The sequence below is a fragment of the Canis lupus genome, chromosome 37 (assembly GCF_003254725.2).
Source record: "Canis lupus dingo isolate Sandy chromosome 37, ASM325472v2, whole genome shotgun sequence".
Taxonomy (NCBI): domain Eukaryota; kingdom Metazoa; phylum Chordata; class Mammalia; order Carnivora; family Canidae; genus Canis; species Canis lupus.
In genome coordinates this window covers 676,920-696,470 of record NC_064279.1, presented here as the reverse complement: position 1 = coordinate 696,470, position 19,551 = coordinate 676,920, and the positions used below count along the sequence as shown (strand labels likewise).

The 19,551-nt window shown below is 44.0% G+C and overlaps 2 long non-coding RNA genes across 2 annotated transcripts; one reads left to right on the top strand and one right to left on the bottom strand.

Moving 5' to 3' along the window:
• Positions 1-572: 572 nt before the first annotated feature.
• On the top strand, positions 573-7,339 carry LOC118353468 (uncharacterized). The gene is made up of 3 exons (XR_004812467.2): positions 573-779; positions 6,482-6,590; positions 6,863-7,339. It is a non-coding gene; the product is annotated as an uncharacterized LOC118353468 (long non-coding RNA).
• Positions 7,340-16,393: 9,054 nt separating this feature from the next.
• On the bottom strand, positions 16,394-19,506 carry LOC112656329 (uncharacterized). Its single transcript, XR_003134273.3, has 2 exons — positions 19,438-19,506; positions 16,394-17,587 (listed from the first exon to the last, which is right to left on the bottom strand). It is a non-coding gene; the product is annotated as an uncharacterized LOC112656329 (long non-coding RNA).
• Between the last annotated feature and the right edge of the window lie 45 nt (positions 19,507-19,551).

Below are 19,551 nucleotides of genomic sequence, written 5' to 3'. Positions count from 1 at the left end.
TGTACCAAGCACTGTAATATGTGCCAGGTCTACAGATGAATAGTATCTGGGTATCTGGTTCTGTCTACAAAAAGCTCGTAGCTCACCTTCTCATGCTGCAGCTGCCCACATGGTTATTCTGGAAGGGGCAGTAGCCTCTTGGGTTTTACCCCACCTCCAGCCTGGGAATTTGTCATAAAATAAATACGAGAAATATGTTTTAGAAGTAGAATTGCTTAGGCTATTTGTGTATCATACGCTAAAAACACAAATGTACATGGATATGTGGGATGGAACCATGACTTTTTTTGATGTGAATGTGTAGAAATATCCCTTTTGGAAGTTTTCAAATATTAAATTATTGAGAAATCAAATGTACTATCACTGTTCTATTAAAATTATTTTCTTCTTTTCATCGAAATAGTAAGTGTCCCTCTACTCTTGGGCCAACTGGTTCTAAGCCAGTTGGTTCTTGCCACCTGGTATGCTCCCCAGGTTGTCTTCCTCTCATAAATTTATTTTATGTTTATTTCTGACTTTGAAAATCAAAGGTTCTTAGAAAACTCTTCTCCCCTTTTCTGTGTGATAGGTAATCCAGTGATCATCTTTAAGTTCCTTGTGTACCAGACACAGATTCCTAAATGTTAGATAAGAAAAACTTCTACATGGATGCTTCTCAACTTTCTTAGTCCTTCAGGCTCTAATTTATTCCTGGAGATGCATTATAACTCTTCAGTTTCCATCAACACTGGGCATAAACTTCTTGAAAGAATGTAATGGCTACCAACAATGATCCCAAGGTAGTAATTCTTATTGTTCATCAACTTCTCATATTATATGTTGATACTATAGTATATTCATAGCCCAGTTAAAAAGTATTTGGAACAGACTGGTGGTTGCCACAGGTGGGGGGGTGGGCAGTGGGCAAAATGGGTGAAGGGAGTCAAAATGTACAAACTTTCAGTTATAAAGTAGGTAAGTCATGGGGAATGTAAAGTAGAGCATGGTGACTGTAGTTAATAATACCGTATTGCATATTTGAAAGTTGCTAAGAGGGATCCCTGGGTGGCACAGCAGTTTGAAAGTTGCTAAGAAAGTAGATTTTAACAGTTCTCATCACAAGAAAGATAAATTCTGTGACCATGTATGATGATTGATGTTAGCTAGACTTATTGTGATGATCATTTCTCAATATATACAAATAACAAGTCATTATGTGTACACCTGAAAGTAATATAATACATGTAAATTATACCTCAATTAAAAAATTAAATTTGGAGTGAAATCATGTCCAAAAAGCCCCACGAATATTTGGGAATATTTTTACCACTGTTTCTTTTAATGGAGATAATTAAGAGATGATTGAGTGGTTACATGTGTCTCTGGAATGAGTTTTGCACGTATATTTTAACGTGGGTGTGTTGTGCTAGAAATTTACAATAATTCTGATAAAAGAATGAAGCTTTACCATGAAGCTCAGATTCTCAAATTCCATTTTCCATGTCCTAGGTTTTGCTTATCTCCTTGCTCCCTATCTTATTTTGGGGACTGACCAGCATATTCACTTGGTTTAAAGAAACATCAGCTTGAGCAGAGATGATTTCCTCTATTCCCACCCAGATGACTTGCTATTGATTTTTCCTTTCCATGTTTGTTAGGAAGGTTAATTAAAATTTTTACTCTAAATAGAGGTAATAAAATATTTTCCCCTCGGTTTTTGCTAGGCTATCAGTGGACTCCTGAGGAAGCAGGTAAGCAGGAAGATAATATCATGAAGATATGCAGCCCACAATAATAGGAATAGTTAACATGTATTCATATTCCTTGAGTAGCCAAAAAATTTATATTATATTTGAGGACTTTTCATATTTTTTAAAAGATTTTATTTATTTATTCATGAGAGACACAGAGAGAGAGAGAGAGAGGCAGAGACATAGGTAGAGGGAGGAGCAGGCTCCACGCAGGGACCCTGACGTGGGACTTGATCCTGGTATCCCGGGATCCTGGGGTCACGCCCTGGTCCGAAGGTGGTGCTAAACCACTGAGCCACCCGGGCTGCCCAAGGACTCTTCATATTTGACAGAGGATTATATTACTACATTTCTTTTTCTCCATATTGAATTTCCTCCAGTGAAATTAGCCAATCAACGAATGGCACACTTAATCTATTTAGAATGCAAATCCACTGGGCCATTTCTCTTGTTTTCACTGAGCAAACTAAATTCTTCCTCTTTACTCCTGCTCCGCAAAGTGTATATCCTATGAGTTCAGAAAGGAGAACAGTCCCCATTGTTTATTTTTTGGGTTCTCCACATCATTCATTTTGAAGATAAGAGTCAGCCAACCATCCGTGGAATCTATGTTGTGATAATATGGGGCTGCTTAGGTGAATGACCTCTTGTGACTTCAGGTTGTTTGCTTGGTTGTAGAGAATTCTCATGGATAGAAGAACCTGGAGTACTTGCCTAAAAAAGCTCTTCATCCTATCTTAAATTCTCTAAGCATTTTCTTTATTTACTTAATTTTCAGATATTGTTCCCTCTTAAGAGGACAAGACAAACACTTTTATAGTGTCAAAGAACTTCATGTCCTACAAGTTATTAAATAATGAAGCTGATTTTTGACAGTTTTAAAAATTATTAGCCATGCATTCATTCTAAAAACATTTATTGAAGATCTTTTATGTGTCCAGATTGTCCCAATTTGAAGATTTTAAGTATTTCAAGGATTTCTATTTTTATAGACTACTGATTATAGTCCTTAATGTAGTCTTGTCTATTTAGGATCCAAAGCAGGGAGGAGCAGGATTTTTCAGCAGCTCTCCAAGTCTTGTTTGTTAGGCTCACAAGTCAGTGGGGTGCAATGGGGTCTGAGGGAAAGTCCAGAGCCCTGTATAAAGTGTGTGTTCAGCAGGTGTCAATTCTTTATCCTGCCTTCCATAGCTACACTTCTCCTGTGGTATAAAGGGTTAGTATGCCCAACCCCGAGACTGTCAGAATGTATGTAAGCCTCCCTGGGTAGGGATCTTGTCTGGCTGTAAACTTAGGTATTTCTGCTTCTTGGAGAGTGCCTGCCACACAGGAGGCGCTGGGTACGCGGGTGTGGACAGGCAGCAAAGATGCACCCGTCCCAGCTCTGCTGAGAACCCGTGGAAGGCAGCGCCTCTCTCATACTCCCCCCGCATAAGCACCACTTCTCCTCTTCTCCTCTCCAACTTCTCTAGTCATCTTAAGGGTAATGGGGGTGGGAGGGAACTAGACTACATACAGAGATTGGTAAACCATAGTTCATGTTTTCCTCAGTTTACCTCTTCTTTTATTGCTTGCTTTCTAATTTGTTCAAGTTATTTCTTTAACATTGATAATATAACAGAATAGTTGGGGCCCAATTCCATAGTCGTAACGTCACACACACAAAAAAATCTTATTCTGAATAGGATAACAAAATTTAAATAAGTTTTGTTGGTCACAGGTAAAGGGTAAACCATAGGGATTTGTTCTGTGCTTATGCTTTATTGGTGCTTATTTCAGTTCATCTAAAGACCTGGAGAATTATTAAAGAAAAGCAGGCACCTCAAACTGAAGTTTGACTCATACATTTTTGGGAATTACAGGGGTTCTGAGGAATGCGTGAAGGTTCTTACTACAAGCTGGGGTAGGGTTTCATCACTTGCAGTCTGAGTATTGAGTATTTGCAAAAGAAATTCACCCTCAGGTGGCACTGGGTGGCTCCGTCAGTTAAATGTCTGTCTTTGCTCATGATCCCAGAGTCCTGGAGTCGAGGCCCACTTCTGGCTCCCTGTTCAGCAGGGTGTCTGCTTCTCCCTTTGCCCTCACCCTGATCATTCTTGCCGTATCTCTCTTTCTTACTCTCCCTCTCTCTCAGATAAATAAAAATCTTAAAAAAAAAAGAAAGAAATTCCCCCTTACAAAACTGGCATATCTGTTCACAATACTGCTTCTAAACCAGCAATGTAATAGTGTCGACACAAAATTGCACATACCCTGTGCACCCCCGGTACACAAGCTATTTCATACTGTCTCAGCAGAGTCGCTGACATGGTGCGGTACTACCTTGAGTGTAAACGATTGTTGAGGCTATTTTAAGCCAGGTGTGAGAAGGTAGGGTCCATTAGGGAATTACTGCTGGTCAAGGTTTTAGTTTCTTAACTCTCAGGTCCAGAAACTGAGTCAAATGCTTCCCCCAAGGTCTAACCCTTAATTTCTCTGTCTATAAAAATGGGCATCATAATTATCCCTCCTTTGCAGAGTTTACTGTAAGAATTAAATGAATTGGTAGATACAAAGTGCTTGAAGAATGTCAGGCACACAGCAAGTGCTCTGTAGGTGTTAGCTATTTTTTTATTGCTATAACTGCCTATATTTGCTAAACTCAAGGGATATGCTTTATACTGCTATTTCAATTAGCAGAGAGGCACATTCCTTTCTAGGGACAAGAACACTCGCCGGTACTCCCTCTGTCCAGCACCATGCGGTCTGTGAAGTTAAATGAATAAATACCAGATTACTTGGTGAAAATTAAATGGAAGAAAGTAAGTTAGATGGCTTTAAAGAATTTTTCCAGTAAGTGTGGCTTGAGCTCCCTGTCAGGTGGTTCTGTTTTCCTTGGATGGTGCTGACAGCGTTCTCTCAGCCTCTGTCCTTGTCTCCCTCTCCTTCCTCCCGTGGTTCCTCGCTCCTCAGTAGAGACCACTTCTTCCGTGGGCGGGTTGAGCCTTGCTGGAGGGCCTTCACATACCCTGAGGCAGCCCCAGGCCTTTCTTGGCTTGGAGTCTAGACTGCAGAAGAACACCACTTGGGGCCTCTAGCCACCGGCCAAATGACTGCACATTGTGCTATTTTATCCAGATCTTTAACCCAAGGGGCAGAGATAAAAGTGTGCAATTCGCCCTTCTTGGCTTTATGAAGATGGAGAGAAAAATTAATAAGATAATTACTGTTCAACCACTTTTATTTATTTATTTTTGATTACTGAAGTTGAATCATGCTTTTTCATGTCAGATATAGTCTTTTTTTTTTTTTTTAAAGATTTTATTTATTTATGCATGAGAGACACACACAGAGAGAGAGGCAGAGACACAGGCAGAGGGAGCAGCAGGCTCCGTGCAGGGAGCCCGACGTGGGACTCGATCCTGGGTCCCTGGGGTCACGCCCTGAGCCGAAGGCAGGCGCTAACCGCTGAGCCATCCAGGCTGCCCAGATACAGTCTTTAATGTCATTTTTGCACGTGAAAAGGTTTGGCTCTCCAGCTGTACTGGGGACATGTATTGTAGTCATTGAATGTTCTAACTTTTCCCTTACCTCCACTCTCTATCAATGTCACAACCTGCTGTTTGTGCCCCATGTGACATTGTATTAAGTAGACATAACTGGTAACCAAAATTTAATCAGTCTCCGAAGAATTTTTGTTCTAAAGTATTGCCTGTAAGGAGAGTGGTAGCAATGAAATGAGTGGTTTGCTTCAGCAGAGTCACAACCGCTTGGATTGTGTTTGATCCTGAAAAAAATAATAATAATTAAAAAAAAAAACAATGCTTGGGAGAAGTCAAATGCTATTTCTTTCTGATGAAAGAAACTTGATTGTAACCAATTATTAGTCTCCTAGGGCTGCTGTAATCGAGGCCCAAAGTAGGTGGCTTAGAACAATAGTAGTTTACTGTCCCCAGCTCTGGGGTCTGGACATCCGAAGTCGCATCTCCTGGTTCTTTGTGGAGGCCGTGAGGGAGTGTCTTGGGCCTCTGTCCTCTGGTGCTTTGTCGGCAGCCTTTGGTCTTCCTTACCTACAGGCCCTTTCATTATCTTCACATGGCATGCTTCTTGGGTGTGTGTCTGTGCCCAAATTCACCGTTCCCGGTCTCGGGGGAGTAAGGGCTTACCTCGCTCCAGGAGGAACCCGGTTAATCACACCTGCAAGGACCCTGGGGGAGAAAGATCACATTCGGTGGAACTGGGTTTAGGAGTCAACTTCTGAGTTTTGAGCAGACATAATTCAGTCCACTAATAATTACAGTCCTCAAATCCCATTTTTACATGCTCATGAGCAATGGGACCTGACCCTTGGGCATGTGTCTTACTTAAAATATACAGAAAAAAATACCAAATGAAAATAAACAAATGAACCCACTGGCCAACAAACCACTGCCAGCCAGGGATTTTATTACTCAGTTGACAAGTTGATTGAGAGAGGCTTCATTTTGAAAGCACCAATTCAGAAATGCTATTCTCTTACATCCTGACAAGTATCTAACCCCCAATAAATTATAATGTGGAAAATAAGTTCTAAAACAACAACAACAAAAAGAGTAAGCAGAAAAAAGAAAAGAGTCAAATTTGGAAATCTTGGGATTTTATATAATCTTAGTAGGAAACTGTAAGGGTGCCACCCATCCTGCAGTCTGTGGAATCGTTCCAATCTTACTAAGAAAATCTTATACCTTAAAAACTTTGCTTTCATATCTAAATAAATGCTTATTATTTATTAGGGTGATTTAAAAAAAGTTGTTTTTTGCCTGGCACATACTGTGAAAACCTATCCGTGAATAACTGAAGATATTCCTGGCAGTTGCCTTTCACAGGATACAACATTTAAAAGTAAGTGACTTCTAATTTTAACATATTGTCTACTTTTTTTTTAAGGTAGAGATAGGAGGAGTGTTTTGGTTCGATAGCCAGATTTACCCTGATATGTCTGTCTCCTATAAAATATAAATACAGATACATTTGGAGGCTCGAGTTATAATGAGAAATGAACAACTTATGTTTTCCTTCTTTAATCTGAATTATAATCTTTATTTTTTTGAATTATAATCTTTAACACTCATTTAAAAATTACTAGAAATGGATGCTTTTTTTTTTTTTTTGAGGTGACATCTTACTCTGAGACATCTTACTATGATATGGACAATTTTTGCGCTTGTTGATGTTTGGCACCTAGCACCGAAAAGAGTATATCTGAAAACTGTGCAACACTATTCTCACTAACCATAATCTGGAGAATCTTGCAGAGCAGTAGCACCCCGTGAAGGCGAAGCTACTGCATCAGGTCCTGCTTCCTGAAACCCTGGACTTCCTCATTTAAACTGAAAGCAGCTTTTGAGACCAATCTCTGTTTTCATAAACAAGTAGTTTAAGTTAAATTTCAGAAGGTCAGTTTCCACTTTTTTGAAAGCTTCTATGATATACATACTAGATGTAGTATCTATGGCTTCTATGCCACTCAAAAGCACTTTGAATTTTTTCACTTTTTGATTCCTGATTTTTGTTCTTGTGGATGCTGAGTAGTAGAGCAAACACAAACTCAAAATATCTTTATACTCACAATAAAAGACATGTTTTCCAAAAAAGAACAGTGCAGGTCACAATCTGTTTCTATTTGTCTGAATAGATTTTATTCCCTCTATGAAGGCAAAAGGCCATTCAAATACAGTTCTTCAGAAATACAAAAATCACAGGTACTGACAAAAATTTAGAAGGATTATTGGTTCTTTTCCTTGGATTATACATGAGTTTCATTCAACATTTCCTCAGTTCTGTAACCAACATTAGCGGTGGGGCCTAAGAGTCCCCGGGTTGTGTGTGGCCACGGCTGAGGCTACCAAGGAGCCCCGCAAGCCGCCAGGTGGTTCTAATAACACAGTAGGGTCAGGGATCGCCAAGCCGCTCTCACCCTATTCCTTCTTCTTCACCAAGACACTCCTAATTTAGATGTTCATTGGAAATGTCACAATCTCAGGGAAAATGGTTCCAGTTTTTGGCCTAAGAATGAGCATGTGACCCAGTTCTGACCACTGAAGAATAAGGGAAAAGTGTAAGGGGTCTCCTGGCAAGCATGTTCCTCTCCGATTAGAGACTAGGAGGAGCTCTTGGACCTGCACCACTAGCTTTTGTCTTTGAATGTGGTCCCAGAAGGACGAGGTGCTCGAGATTCCTGCCATGAGCTCGCCATCCAGAAAAGTCCAGGAGACCAACCTCTTTTTTTAAGTTTAATTCCAACGTACACTGAGGGGGGGCACTTGATGAGATGAGCACTGGGTGTTATACTATATGTTGGCAAATTGAGCACCAATAAAAAATAAGTCTATAAAAAATAATAATAATTCCAACGTAGTTAACGTACAGTATTACACGACGTTCAGGTCTGCAATATAGGGTTCAGTAGTTCCGTGCATTACTCAGCACTCTTGGGGTAAGTGCACTCCCCATCGTCCCCACTTATCTCCTCCACCACCACCCCCGCCTCCCGCCCCGTAACCACCAGTGTGTTGCCACAGTTAAGAATCTGGTTTTCGGTTTGTCTCTTTCTTTTTTTCCTTTGTTCCTTTGTTTTCAGGCATTGAGTTGTAAGGTTCTTTATGTATTTCGGATACTGACTCTATAGCAGATATCACAAATACCTTCTCCCATTCAGTAGGTCAGCTTTTAGTTTTGTTGGTTGTTTCCTCTGCTGTGCAGCAGCTTTTTATTTTGATGTAGTCCCAATAGTTTATTTTTTGTCTTGTTTACCTTGCCCCAGAAGACATAACTAGAAAAACGTTGCTATGGCCAATGTCAAAGAAATTACTGCCTGTGCTCTCTTCCAGGATTTTTATGGTTTCAGGTCTCATATCAGGTCCGTAATCCATCTTGAGTTTACTTTTGTGCATGGTCAAAGAAAGTGGCCCAGTTTTATTCTTTTGAATGTAGCTATCAGTTTTCCCAGCAATACTTGTTGAAGAGACTGGATTTTTTTCCCCCCATTGCAGATTCTTGCCTCCTTTCTGGAAGATTAATTAGACATATAATGTCTCACACTGTTTTGATTACTAAAGTTTTTGTAATATAACTTAAAGTCCAGAGTTGTGATACCTCCGGTGTTGTTGTTCTTTTTCAAGATTGCTTTGGCTATTTGGGGTCTTTTGTGGTTCAATACAAATTTTAGGATTGTTTGTTCTAGTTCTGTGAAAAATGCTGTTGGTAGTTTGCTAGGGATTGCATTAAATCTGTAGATTGCTTTGGGAAGTATAGGCATTTTAACAATATTTGTTCTTCCAGTCCATGAGCATGGAATGCCTTTCCATTTCTTTGTGTTGTCTTCAATGTCCTTCATCAGTGTTGTGTTATTTTCAGAGTATAAGTCTTTGACTTCCCTGGTTAATCCTACTCCTAGATATTTTATGATTTTTGGTGCTATTGTAAATGGTATGGTTTTCTTAATTTCTTTTTCTGCTACTTCATTATTAGTGTATAGAAAGGCAACAGATTTCTATACATTGATTTTGTATCCTGTGATTTTATGGAACTTATGCATGAATTCTAATAGTTTTTTGGTGGAGTTTTTAGGGTTTTCTGTATAGAGTATCATGTCACGTTCAAAGAGTGAAAGTTTTCCTTCTTCCTTACCAATTTGGATGCCTTTTATTCCTTTTGTTGTCTGATTTCCATGGCTAAGACTCCCAGTACTATATTGAATAAAAGCAGTAAGAGTGGACATCCTTTTTTATTCCTGTCCTTAGGGGAAAAGTTGTCAGTTTGTCACCACTGAGTATGATGTTGGCTGTAGGTTTTTCATATAAGGCCTTATGTTGATGTATGTTCCCTGTAAACATACTTTTTGAGGGTTTTTATCATGAATAGATGTTGTCCTTTTTCTGCATCTATTGAAATGATCACATGGTTTTTATCCTTTCTCTTATTTATATAATGTATCACATTGATTGATTTGTGAATACTGAACCACTCTTGCATCCGGAGACTAAAACCCACTTTATCGTGGTGAATGATTTTTTTTTAAATGTGTTGTTGGTTTCAGTTTGTTAGTATTTTGTTGAGGATTTTTGCATTTATGATGATCAGAGATACTGGCCTGCGCTTCTCTTTCTTTTGTGGTATCTTTGTCTCGTTTTGGTATCAGGGTAATGTTGGCCTCATAGAATTATTTGGAAGTTTTCCTTCCTCTTCTAGTTTTTTTGAAAAATTTGAGAAAAATAGGTGTTAACTCTTCTTTAAGTGATAGAATCCACCTGTGAAGCCATCTGGTCCTCGAATTTTATTTGCTGGGATTTTTTGATTCTGGTTCAATTTCATTGCTGGTGAACAATGTTCAAATTTTATATTTCTTCTTGCTTTAGTTTTGGTGGTTTATGTGTTTATAGGAATTTATCCATTTTTTCTAGTTTGTTCAATTTGTTGGCATATGATTTTTCATAAAATTCTCTGACAATCCTATGTATTTCTATGGTGTTGCTTGTTATATCTCCTCTTTCATTTCTGATTTTATTTGAACCCTCTCTCTCTTTTGCTTCATAAGTCTGCCTAAAGAGTTATCAATTTTGTTGATTTTTTTGCAAAGAACCAGCTCCTGGTTTCATCGATCTGTTATTTTTTTAGTTTCTATACCATTTATTTCTGCTCCAATATATGTTTATTATATCATTCTGGCTGCTGGCTTTGGGTTTTGTTTGTTCTTATTTTTTTCTAGCTCAATTAGGTGTAAGTTTAGGTTTTTATTAGAGATTTTTCTTGCTTCTTGAGATATGCCTGTATTGCTACAAACTTCCCTTTTAGAAGTGCTTTTGCTGAATCCCAGAGATTTTGTACCAGTGTGTTTTCATTTTCATTTGTTAACATGCATTTTTAAATTTCTTCCTTGATTTCTTGGTTGATCCGTTCATTGTGTAGTAGCATGTTATTTAAGCTCATATATTTTTGCTCTTTCCAAATTTTTTCTTGTGGTTGATTTCTAGTTTCATGTTACGGTCAGAAAAGATGCATGATATGATTTCTATCTTTTTGAATTTGTTGAGACTTGTTTTGTGACCTAATATGTGATCTATTCTGGAGAATGTTACGTATGCACTTTAAAAGAATGTGTATTATGCTGTTTTAGGTTGGAATGTTCTGAATATATCTGGTAAATCCATCTGGTTTAGTATGTCATTCAAAGCCATTGTTTTCTTGTTGGTTTTCTGTTTGGACAGTCTTTCCATTGATGTAAGGAGGGTATTAGAGTCCCTTACTATTATTGTACTTCTATCTATTATTTTTCAATGTTTATTACTAACTCTTTTGTGTATATGGGTATCCCCATGTTAGGTGCATAAACATTTATAATCTTTATATCTTCATGCTGGATTGTCCCCTTTATGAGCATATAGTGTCCCTCTTTGTCTCTTGTTACAGTAAGAGACTAACAACTTCTTAATAGCAGAGCCAGCATAAAATTTAAGTTCAAAGATTCTAGGCTTAATATCAGAAGGATCTCCCTCTGATTTTTAATTATAAAAAGAAAAGGATTCCAATAGATACATTTCCTTTCCCTTGGAGGGGCAGTAGTTATATAGGAATACTTTGAATAATATTTACACAATATTTTATCCAGAGTTAATCTGGATATATATCAGTCGGATATTTTTTACCAGTAAGCCTTATAAACACCTCAGAAATGCTTATATACTCCTCTCTTGGTTGAGCCAACAGTTCATATATCCGGATGGACTTTTAGGTTTAGTTGTGTAAGCTTAACTATCTTTTTACAGACATGTTTGGCAGAGAATTGGAAGTAATTTGAACTGGAAATATTGAAACAACTAGAAGTTATTTTACTCTTTTTCTTTTTTTTTTAGACAATAAACATGTATTGGACAAAATTATTAGCAATCAGCAGAAAAAGTTTGCACTGTTTGGTATACTCAATGAAATTTCAGTTTTGTGTTTCTTTAGGTGCTTCAATTTTTGCATAAAAGGTTCACTCCAGACAGATGCAACGATACCCCATAGGCATAAGTGTTACCTTGTAGTGGGCAACAGGCAATTAAAATCTACCAAAATCACATTTCACTGTAAATGTCATTCTAAGAGGGAAAGGATGTAAAGTTTGCCGGATCTATGCCCTGTTTCTAAGGGAGGGGAATATCTTCAAAATATTTAGGCAATTCACATGTATCAAATGTCACCAATTTCAAAAAGAGCCCATTTCTAACATCTGTTACTTAAAGGAGTATCTGTTATGTAATAGAAATAGCTTCTGACAGCTTTTAGTAGCTGCTTTGGGAGTGTGAACTTTCTGATTAAACACTAATTGATCACTCCTAGAATGTAAATTCTTACTAACATTTAGAGAAAGAATGTAAGCTCCGTAAAGACAAGGATTTTTGTCTTTTTTGCTCAGTACTGTACCTGGCCTAGAGTAAGTGCTCGAATATTTGTTGAAATGACTCTGCTGAAGTATTTAAGGTATAACCATTATATAAAAAAAACACATTTTGGCCACAGGCATTCTTAATGCAACCACAATAAATAGGTTTCAGACATAGTCTTATTTTAGGGGAGTTCAAGAACTGAAAAGAAAACAAAGGTAAGAGGACATGCACACTAGATTTCCCATGTTGGATATTATATTTATATACTTTCTCTGAGATTGTTAACAATCTGGCAGCCATCACAGAGGCCCACTTAATCTAAAAAACTGGTACTTATGGCTAGGACATTGTGGGCCTCTATTTTCTGTATAACTCTTAACTCCTTTTTCTCAAAATCCTTCCCTTGCTTTTGAGTAATTTATTTTTAAATATTTCACTTTAAAATTTTACATTTTTGTATTATACTAATCTGGCTAATCCTTAAAACGTTAAAGGCAAGACATTACTATATTTCTTAATGAACACACTAAACCTTTACATAGAATTCAGCCCCTCTAAAGCCATCAGATTTTGAGAAGTTTTTAAACATGAATCAAAGAGTCTAGTTTTAAGAACTTAGCTATGAATGGGTGAAATCATTACCCATTTAATATAGTCCCCAAAAGGAATAATAAGAGTATGTAAAATGAAAGAAAAGTCCCTCAGTTTGAGATTCTGTTGCACAATCCTGTCTCCTTTGTTCAAGAGGTTTGTAGTCATTCTCAGAATCCACTCCAGGAACCAACTTCTTAATCTAGACATCAGGCAAACCATTTACGGTAAAAGATACACGAAGATGAACAACACCACGTCGAAGAGGATGAAGAGCCACAGATCCAGCCAGTAGGAATGTCTCAGAAACCGGTGGGCTGTGGGTTGAGGCCGCACTTTGTGGTTCTGCTGCCTCCCAGCCTCCTCCAAGCTTAGCTGCTCCCGGGCCACCTGACCATCTTCTGCAGCTGCCCCCGCCTCCACCACCCACCAGTCATCGCCTGCCGCAGCCAGAAATCCCTCAGGTCCCCTATTTTGCTCTTTTTCTATATGAAGATAATATCTAGTTTATTTGACTAAAAGGCACAGTTAGGGCATTTCTGGGATATTTGTACCATGGAGACTTCATATACTGTTATGGTTTAAAAAGCAGTTTGGAACAAATGGCATTGATTACCTGAGCGATATCTGAAATATGTGAAATATGTGAACAGGGGAAATCGGTAGAGTTGCCATATACTTTTACTTAAACAAAAATATCAATAGTTTGAAAGAGAAAATATGCCAGATTTTCCCTGGGGCCAGATAGCACCTTCAAATAAAGATACATATCAATTTAATGTAATTCCGGAAATTTTGGTGAGGGATTTTTTTCCTAAATATCCAAATCACCAGCTCAAGATAAGCTCACAACAGGTAGATGAGTACACTTTACTTTCTATGATCACAATGCTGTTTGAGCTGGTCAACTGCTTAAAAATGAGACTCTTTTAGTATACAGAAGAGACTCTTGTGACACAAATATGCTTTTCTAAACCATTTTATCATCAGTGTTCAACATTAGCTTAGAAGGCCCACCCTATGAAGAGCTGACACACAGTCATTATTTTGCATCAGTCTAACTTTACCTTAAAGGGCAATCAATTGCATATAGAAAGAAAAACAAATTAGACATGTCTGAAGTAATTGGTACTAAAGAGAAACAACTAAACTCATTTAATGATACCCTACATCCTCATAAACTGGTAATTGTAGTCTATGTGTTGTTCATTTGCAGTTTTAAATAGTCAAAACATTCATGTTTTCTAATGTGACTTCCGAGGAATGCATTATTATTTTTTTTCAAAGGACGGAACCATCTTAATGCTGACGGGAACATAAAGCAGATTACACGGAACGTACACACCTTGTGACCACAAGAAATGCGATGCTGAGCTTGCTGCGGCCCAGTAACTGGTTAGGGCTGTCTATCAGGAGGAAGGGGCAGCGATGGATGAGGACACGCTCGCGGCCAGTACAGAGGGAGGGGGAGGTAGACCTAAGAAAACAATCTGACGCCAGCCTGAGCTGGACTTCCAAAATCAGATGAAACCTCAAATTTCAAGTATATTCTTTGAGATGGGCCGCCTTGAAAACAGTTTTGCCAATCAATTCGAGTATCATATTTTATATATTTTCGGCAACTGTATATGCATTGAAAATCAATCTCACACATAAATGGAGTGTTCTTCAGGAAGCAGAGTTTCAAATATTGTCACATTTTAGGTAACAGATGGACTCAGCCATTCAATTCAAACAATAATTTAAGCACAGAAGCACCAAAAAAGTTACTAAACCAAGGTTCCTTAGTTGGTGATACTATTTTTCAGGTTATGAATATTTGGATCCAGTAGATAGGCAGAAAATAAACAAGAATTATCCGTTGCCTTAATGAATAACTCAAAATTCCCCAGAGGCATAATAATGGAATCCAGTCAAATGCAAAATCAAGTATAGAACACTATTATCCGCCATTCCTCTCAAAGGAAACAAAACCCATATGTATGAGAAATATCTATTAAGATTTCTTTCCAAGCTATTATTGAAACTCAGATTTTTAAAAAGTTGTTTACTTAGCATTTTCAGGATCCACGTTTTTGAAGAGAATTTGCAGTTAGCAAGTAGTGAGTCTCAGTCTTTTTATACGTACAATAGGAATAATAACAATAGTACTTCATAGAGGTGTTGCGAGGATGAAATGAGATAACATCTGCTAAACACTTTGGCATCTGGCACTTGGATTGTGCTCCAAATATACGGTGCCTTTGTTCTATACGTGGCTCGATGCAGACAACAGCTTAGCAAAACCTTTCTGACAGACGGCCTCGGGAGGGGCCTTCACTGGATTTTGAACTATCCCTAAATGTTGAAATAATCACTCCAATCACTATTTTCTAATTGCATCGGCGAGGAAGGCTTTGTCCAAGACACACGGTCTTCACTGGATCAGGATCTGCCTCATTCCACTCTCGGTCTGCGTGAGCACAAATTCAGAGACCACAGAGGAGGACTATCATCTGATCAGGATTTTACGTCTGTGAGACACAATTACAACCTACTATGCTGCGCTCAGAGCTGATATGTTAATTAGGCATTTAATGAGATAAGAGGGACAAAGCAGCAGTATGCATGGGGCATTTCTAGAAACAAACAGAAGAGCAGACACAATGACCACATCACAAGAGGCTGGGGTCCGGAGGGAGCTGGACGGCGGGGTCACTGGGCGGGTCAACTGGCCCCGGGGGGGGGGGGGACACAAGGAGCTGGACAGCTTGGCCCGGAGCCCAGCAGGTGCCTCCCGCACCAGCGCGTGGCCGGCTTAAGGGGTGAGCTCCGAGCACGCAGCCCTGAGGTCTATAACCCAGACGCCCTCCGCTGACCCCCGGGCGGGCCTCGCGGGCAGGCCACGGCTGCTAGCAGAAGTGACCACGAGTGAGGGAGGCCCCCGTTATACAGCCCACAGGGAGCAAGACCTAGAAAGGGCCCAGGAACCAGGGCAGCGGCGCTGGGGCCGTGTCCTCTGACTTTAGGGACCCAAGGCTTGGGTTGGGTTGCTGGAGAGGCTCCCTGGGGCCAAAGTTGGGTGGCTGCAACATTTATTAAATGACATTTGTATGTGTTTTCTGGCCTTGCGTGGAGAAAACCAACGAGTGAACTCAGTTCCACGTGCCAGCTTCCAGGGAGCATAACGGGCAAGAGGTCTCTGTTCTCTTTCCAAATCCAAGATCTCCGCAGACGACATTTGGCCCACATTGGTACCAATGAACGCTATTCCTGAAAAACGGCAAAGTTCCCATATAGCAATAGTTTTGTTTTGAGATAAACTTCACCTAACATACATTTCACCATTTTAACCATTTTAAAGTACACATTTCAGTGACTTTTAGAACATTCACAGTGTTGTGCAACCAGCACCGTTCTCTTGTCCCAGAACACTTTCGTCACCCCGAAAGGAAACCCCATACACACTAAGAAGTCGCTATCCACTCGTCCCTCCTCCCAGCCCCAGCCCCTGACAACTAACATGCTCTCTATCCCTATGGATTTGCCTTAGGAATGTATTTCTTTTGGGAATCTTCTGAATTTGCATTTAATTTTCCAACTGGACATTGTACATAACAGTGTATGCGTGTGTGTGTGAGGGGGATGAAAGTCAATATTCACGAGAAACTTTGCAAGATCAAATCTGTTTAAAATATGCGAACCAAATGAAAACCTGAGAGGTATTTATTTTTCAGTTAGATGTCTGTAATTTAAAGCAGGTGTCTGAACTTAAAGTTCTCAAGGGTTCAGTCAGTTACAGGTCGTGGAAACATCAAACAGCTCTTGAAATACATCTGTCACATTGAAAAAAGGTGTCTGAGCACACGGGGGCTTTGTGTGTAGCCCCTAAATTAAGCTGCAAGGCCCCAGGGCCCCCAGCTCATCCTGGGCCCGAGCTAGTCCCGGGCCGGAGCTCATCCTGGGGCCGAGCTCTTCCTGTAGCAGCTGCTGACAACCCCGTTTCCTCCGAGCCCCGCGCTGCTGACCGTTCTTTATTCTGTGTGTCCTGGGGAGCACCTCAGACACAGCGGAGCACACAGGACGCCGGCGGTAAGTGAAAAAGCAGCTTAGAAATAATAAGACCCCCCCTTTTTCCCCAACCGTAAATACTTCTCAATTTTAGATGGATTGTACATTGTATTCTGGCTGGAATTTATAAAAAGCTAACCTATTCACAAACTTAAGAACTTTGAACACGAACTAGAAAAACTAGAAAATGGTTCTTACAGCATCCTGTTTCTTTTTTTAATTTTTTTTGGTAAAGTGCTTTAAAATTTGCATGGCTTTCTTAGTTATGATTATATTAATAGAGAAGTTGCATTTTTGGAGTTCTAGAAATAATGCATATTTTTGAAAGAATTTTTAATTTTCAGCCAAATAAGTGCTCAGAAGGAAGACCAGCCAGTTGGGTCTTGTGATTTACGCCGTACTCTCTAACCCCGAATGCCACGGCCAGGAGATTCCTGGCATCTTGCATCTTGCACACGTATTTTGAGGACTTTTATTGCATTTTCATTTTCAATTCCTTTTCATTTCATGAGCCTCAACTAAGGGATCTTGTCGCTTTCCGTTGATAAGGACTCGGGACTCGCCGGCCAAGGCCCCGACGCCCAGTGGCTTCGGGTTCTGCATCCGCTCGGTTGCTCTCCAGACTCTCCCCTGCGCGCTTTGCTGTGGCCTCTCCTTTGTCTTTGTCTTTTTCTTCTCCCCGTTTGGGCTCCTGGGGACCCCCTGGGGCGGCAGAACGCAGCCTCCCCGTGACCTCGAGGCACAGACTTAGCTGCCGCCGCCACAGTGCTTCTCAGGCCGGGTCAACTGGAAGCAGTTGTTTCTGCAGCACCTGGATGTGCTTTAAGGCCCCTGGAGGCCGCGCGAAGGTCAGCTCAGCGTAGGGCCGCGGTCCCGTAGCCGCACACGTGCCCCCCAACCCCCCCAGGACTGGGCCCCCGCGACCCGGGTCACCTGCCCCGGACTTCCCTGGGAGCGAAGACCACGGACTTGAAAGCCCTGCGGGAGGGAAGAGGGCACAGGAGGCTGGAAAGGCCAGGCCGTCGGGGCAGCAGGTGGGCGGCGGGTCCCTATCTCCGCCCTACAGGCCGCCCGCCCCGCCCGCGGCCCCGGGAGGCTCCCGATGCGGCGCCCAGATACACCCCCCACCCCCACCCCCCGACCCTGGCGACGGAGGCGGCTCGGGGGCGGGCGCTGCTGGCCCTCGCCTCCCACCCCACCCCGGACCCACCGCGGAGGCCCTGTCCCTGCGCCAGGAGGGTCCCAGCCGGCGGGGCACAAGCGGGAAGGGCCGCGGGGGCGGGGCTGCAGCGGGGCTGGAGGGAGGGCGAGCGCGGCGGCCTCCAGGTGCCCGGCGGGCGGGATGCCCGACCCTAACCCCGGGCTGGGGGAGGGGGGGCGACGACCCTGGGGGCCCGCGGGGGGGCCGCGGGGGGAGGCCGCAGGGGGAGGCCGGGAGAGCGCACTCGGACGCCGGGGGCGCTATGGAGGCCGTGCTCCGCTCCCCCAGCCCGGCGAGGACTCTGCAAGGCGGTGCAAGGCGGCCCCGGCAGCCCCGGCAGCCCCCACCCCCCACCCCGCCCCTGCGGCTCCGCGCGGTCCCCGCGGCCCAACGCCCCCCGCCCCACCCCGCAGCGACCCCCCGCGGCCCCACGCCCCCCGCGGCCCAACGCCCCCTGCAGCCCAGCGGACCCCGCGGCCCCCCGCGCTCCCCCCACCGAACTGCTCCCGCGGCCCCACCCCCCGCGGCCCCGGCAGCCTCCCGTACGCCCCCCCTCTCCCCCCCCCCGCCGCAGCGACCCCCTGCGGCCCAAAGCCCTCTCGGCCCCACGCCCCCGCCCTCCCCCGCTCCCCCCGCGGCCCCGCTTCCCCCCCTCCCGCGGCCCCATGCCCCCCGCCCTACTCCGCCCCACCCCCGTGGCCCAACGTCCTCGGCTCCCGCGCCCCCGCGCCCCCCACGGCCCCCTCAGCCCAGCGGACCCCGCGGCCCCGGCGGCACCCCCTCTCCCCCCCCCCCCCGCAGCGACCCCCTGCGGCCCAAAGCCCTCTGGGCTCCACGCCCCCGCCCTTCCCCGCTCCCCTGCGGCCCCGCTTTCGCCCCTCTCGCGGCCCCATGCCCCCCGCCCTACTCCGCCCCACTCCCGCGGCCCAACGTCCTCGGCTCCCGCGCCCCGCGCCCCCACGGCCCCCGTGGCCCAAAGCCCCCCGCAGCCCAGCGGACCCCGCGGCCCTGGCGGCACTCTCTACGCCACCCCCTCCCCGCAGCGACCTCTGCGGCCCAAAGCCCTCTCGGCTCCACGCCCCCGCCCTTCCCCGCTCCCGTGCGGCCCCGCTTCCGCCCCTCTCGCGGCCCGATGACCCCCCCCCCCCGCCCTACTCTGCCCCCGCCCTGCGCGCTCCGCCCCACCCCTGCGGCCCAACGTACCCCCCCCCCCGCAGCCCAAAGCCCCCCGCGGCTCAACATGGCCCCAGGCCCCCCGCCCTCTCACGCCTCCCCCGCCCCCCCCCGCTCCCCCCCCGCGGCCCCCTCCGCCTCCCTCCTCCTCCGTGGCCCCCGCCCCCCCCCCCGCCCTGTCACGCCCCCCCCCCGCGCCCCACACCCTCCGCGGCCCCCGTTTCCCCTCGCGGTGCCCGTCCCCGCCTCCCTCCCCCCCCCCCCGCCTCCCTCCCTCCCTCCCTCCCCCGCGGCCCCCGCTCCACACCCTCGCGGCCCTGGACCTGGCCGGCTCCTCACTGGCGGCTGTGGGCGGGGGGCGGGGCCGGGGCGGGGCCGGGGCGGGCGGGGCGGGGCGGCTCGGGCGGGCGTCCGCGGGGAG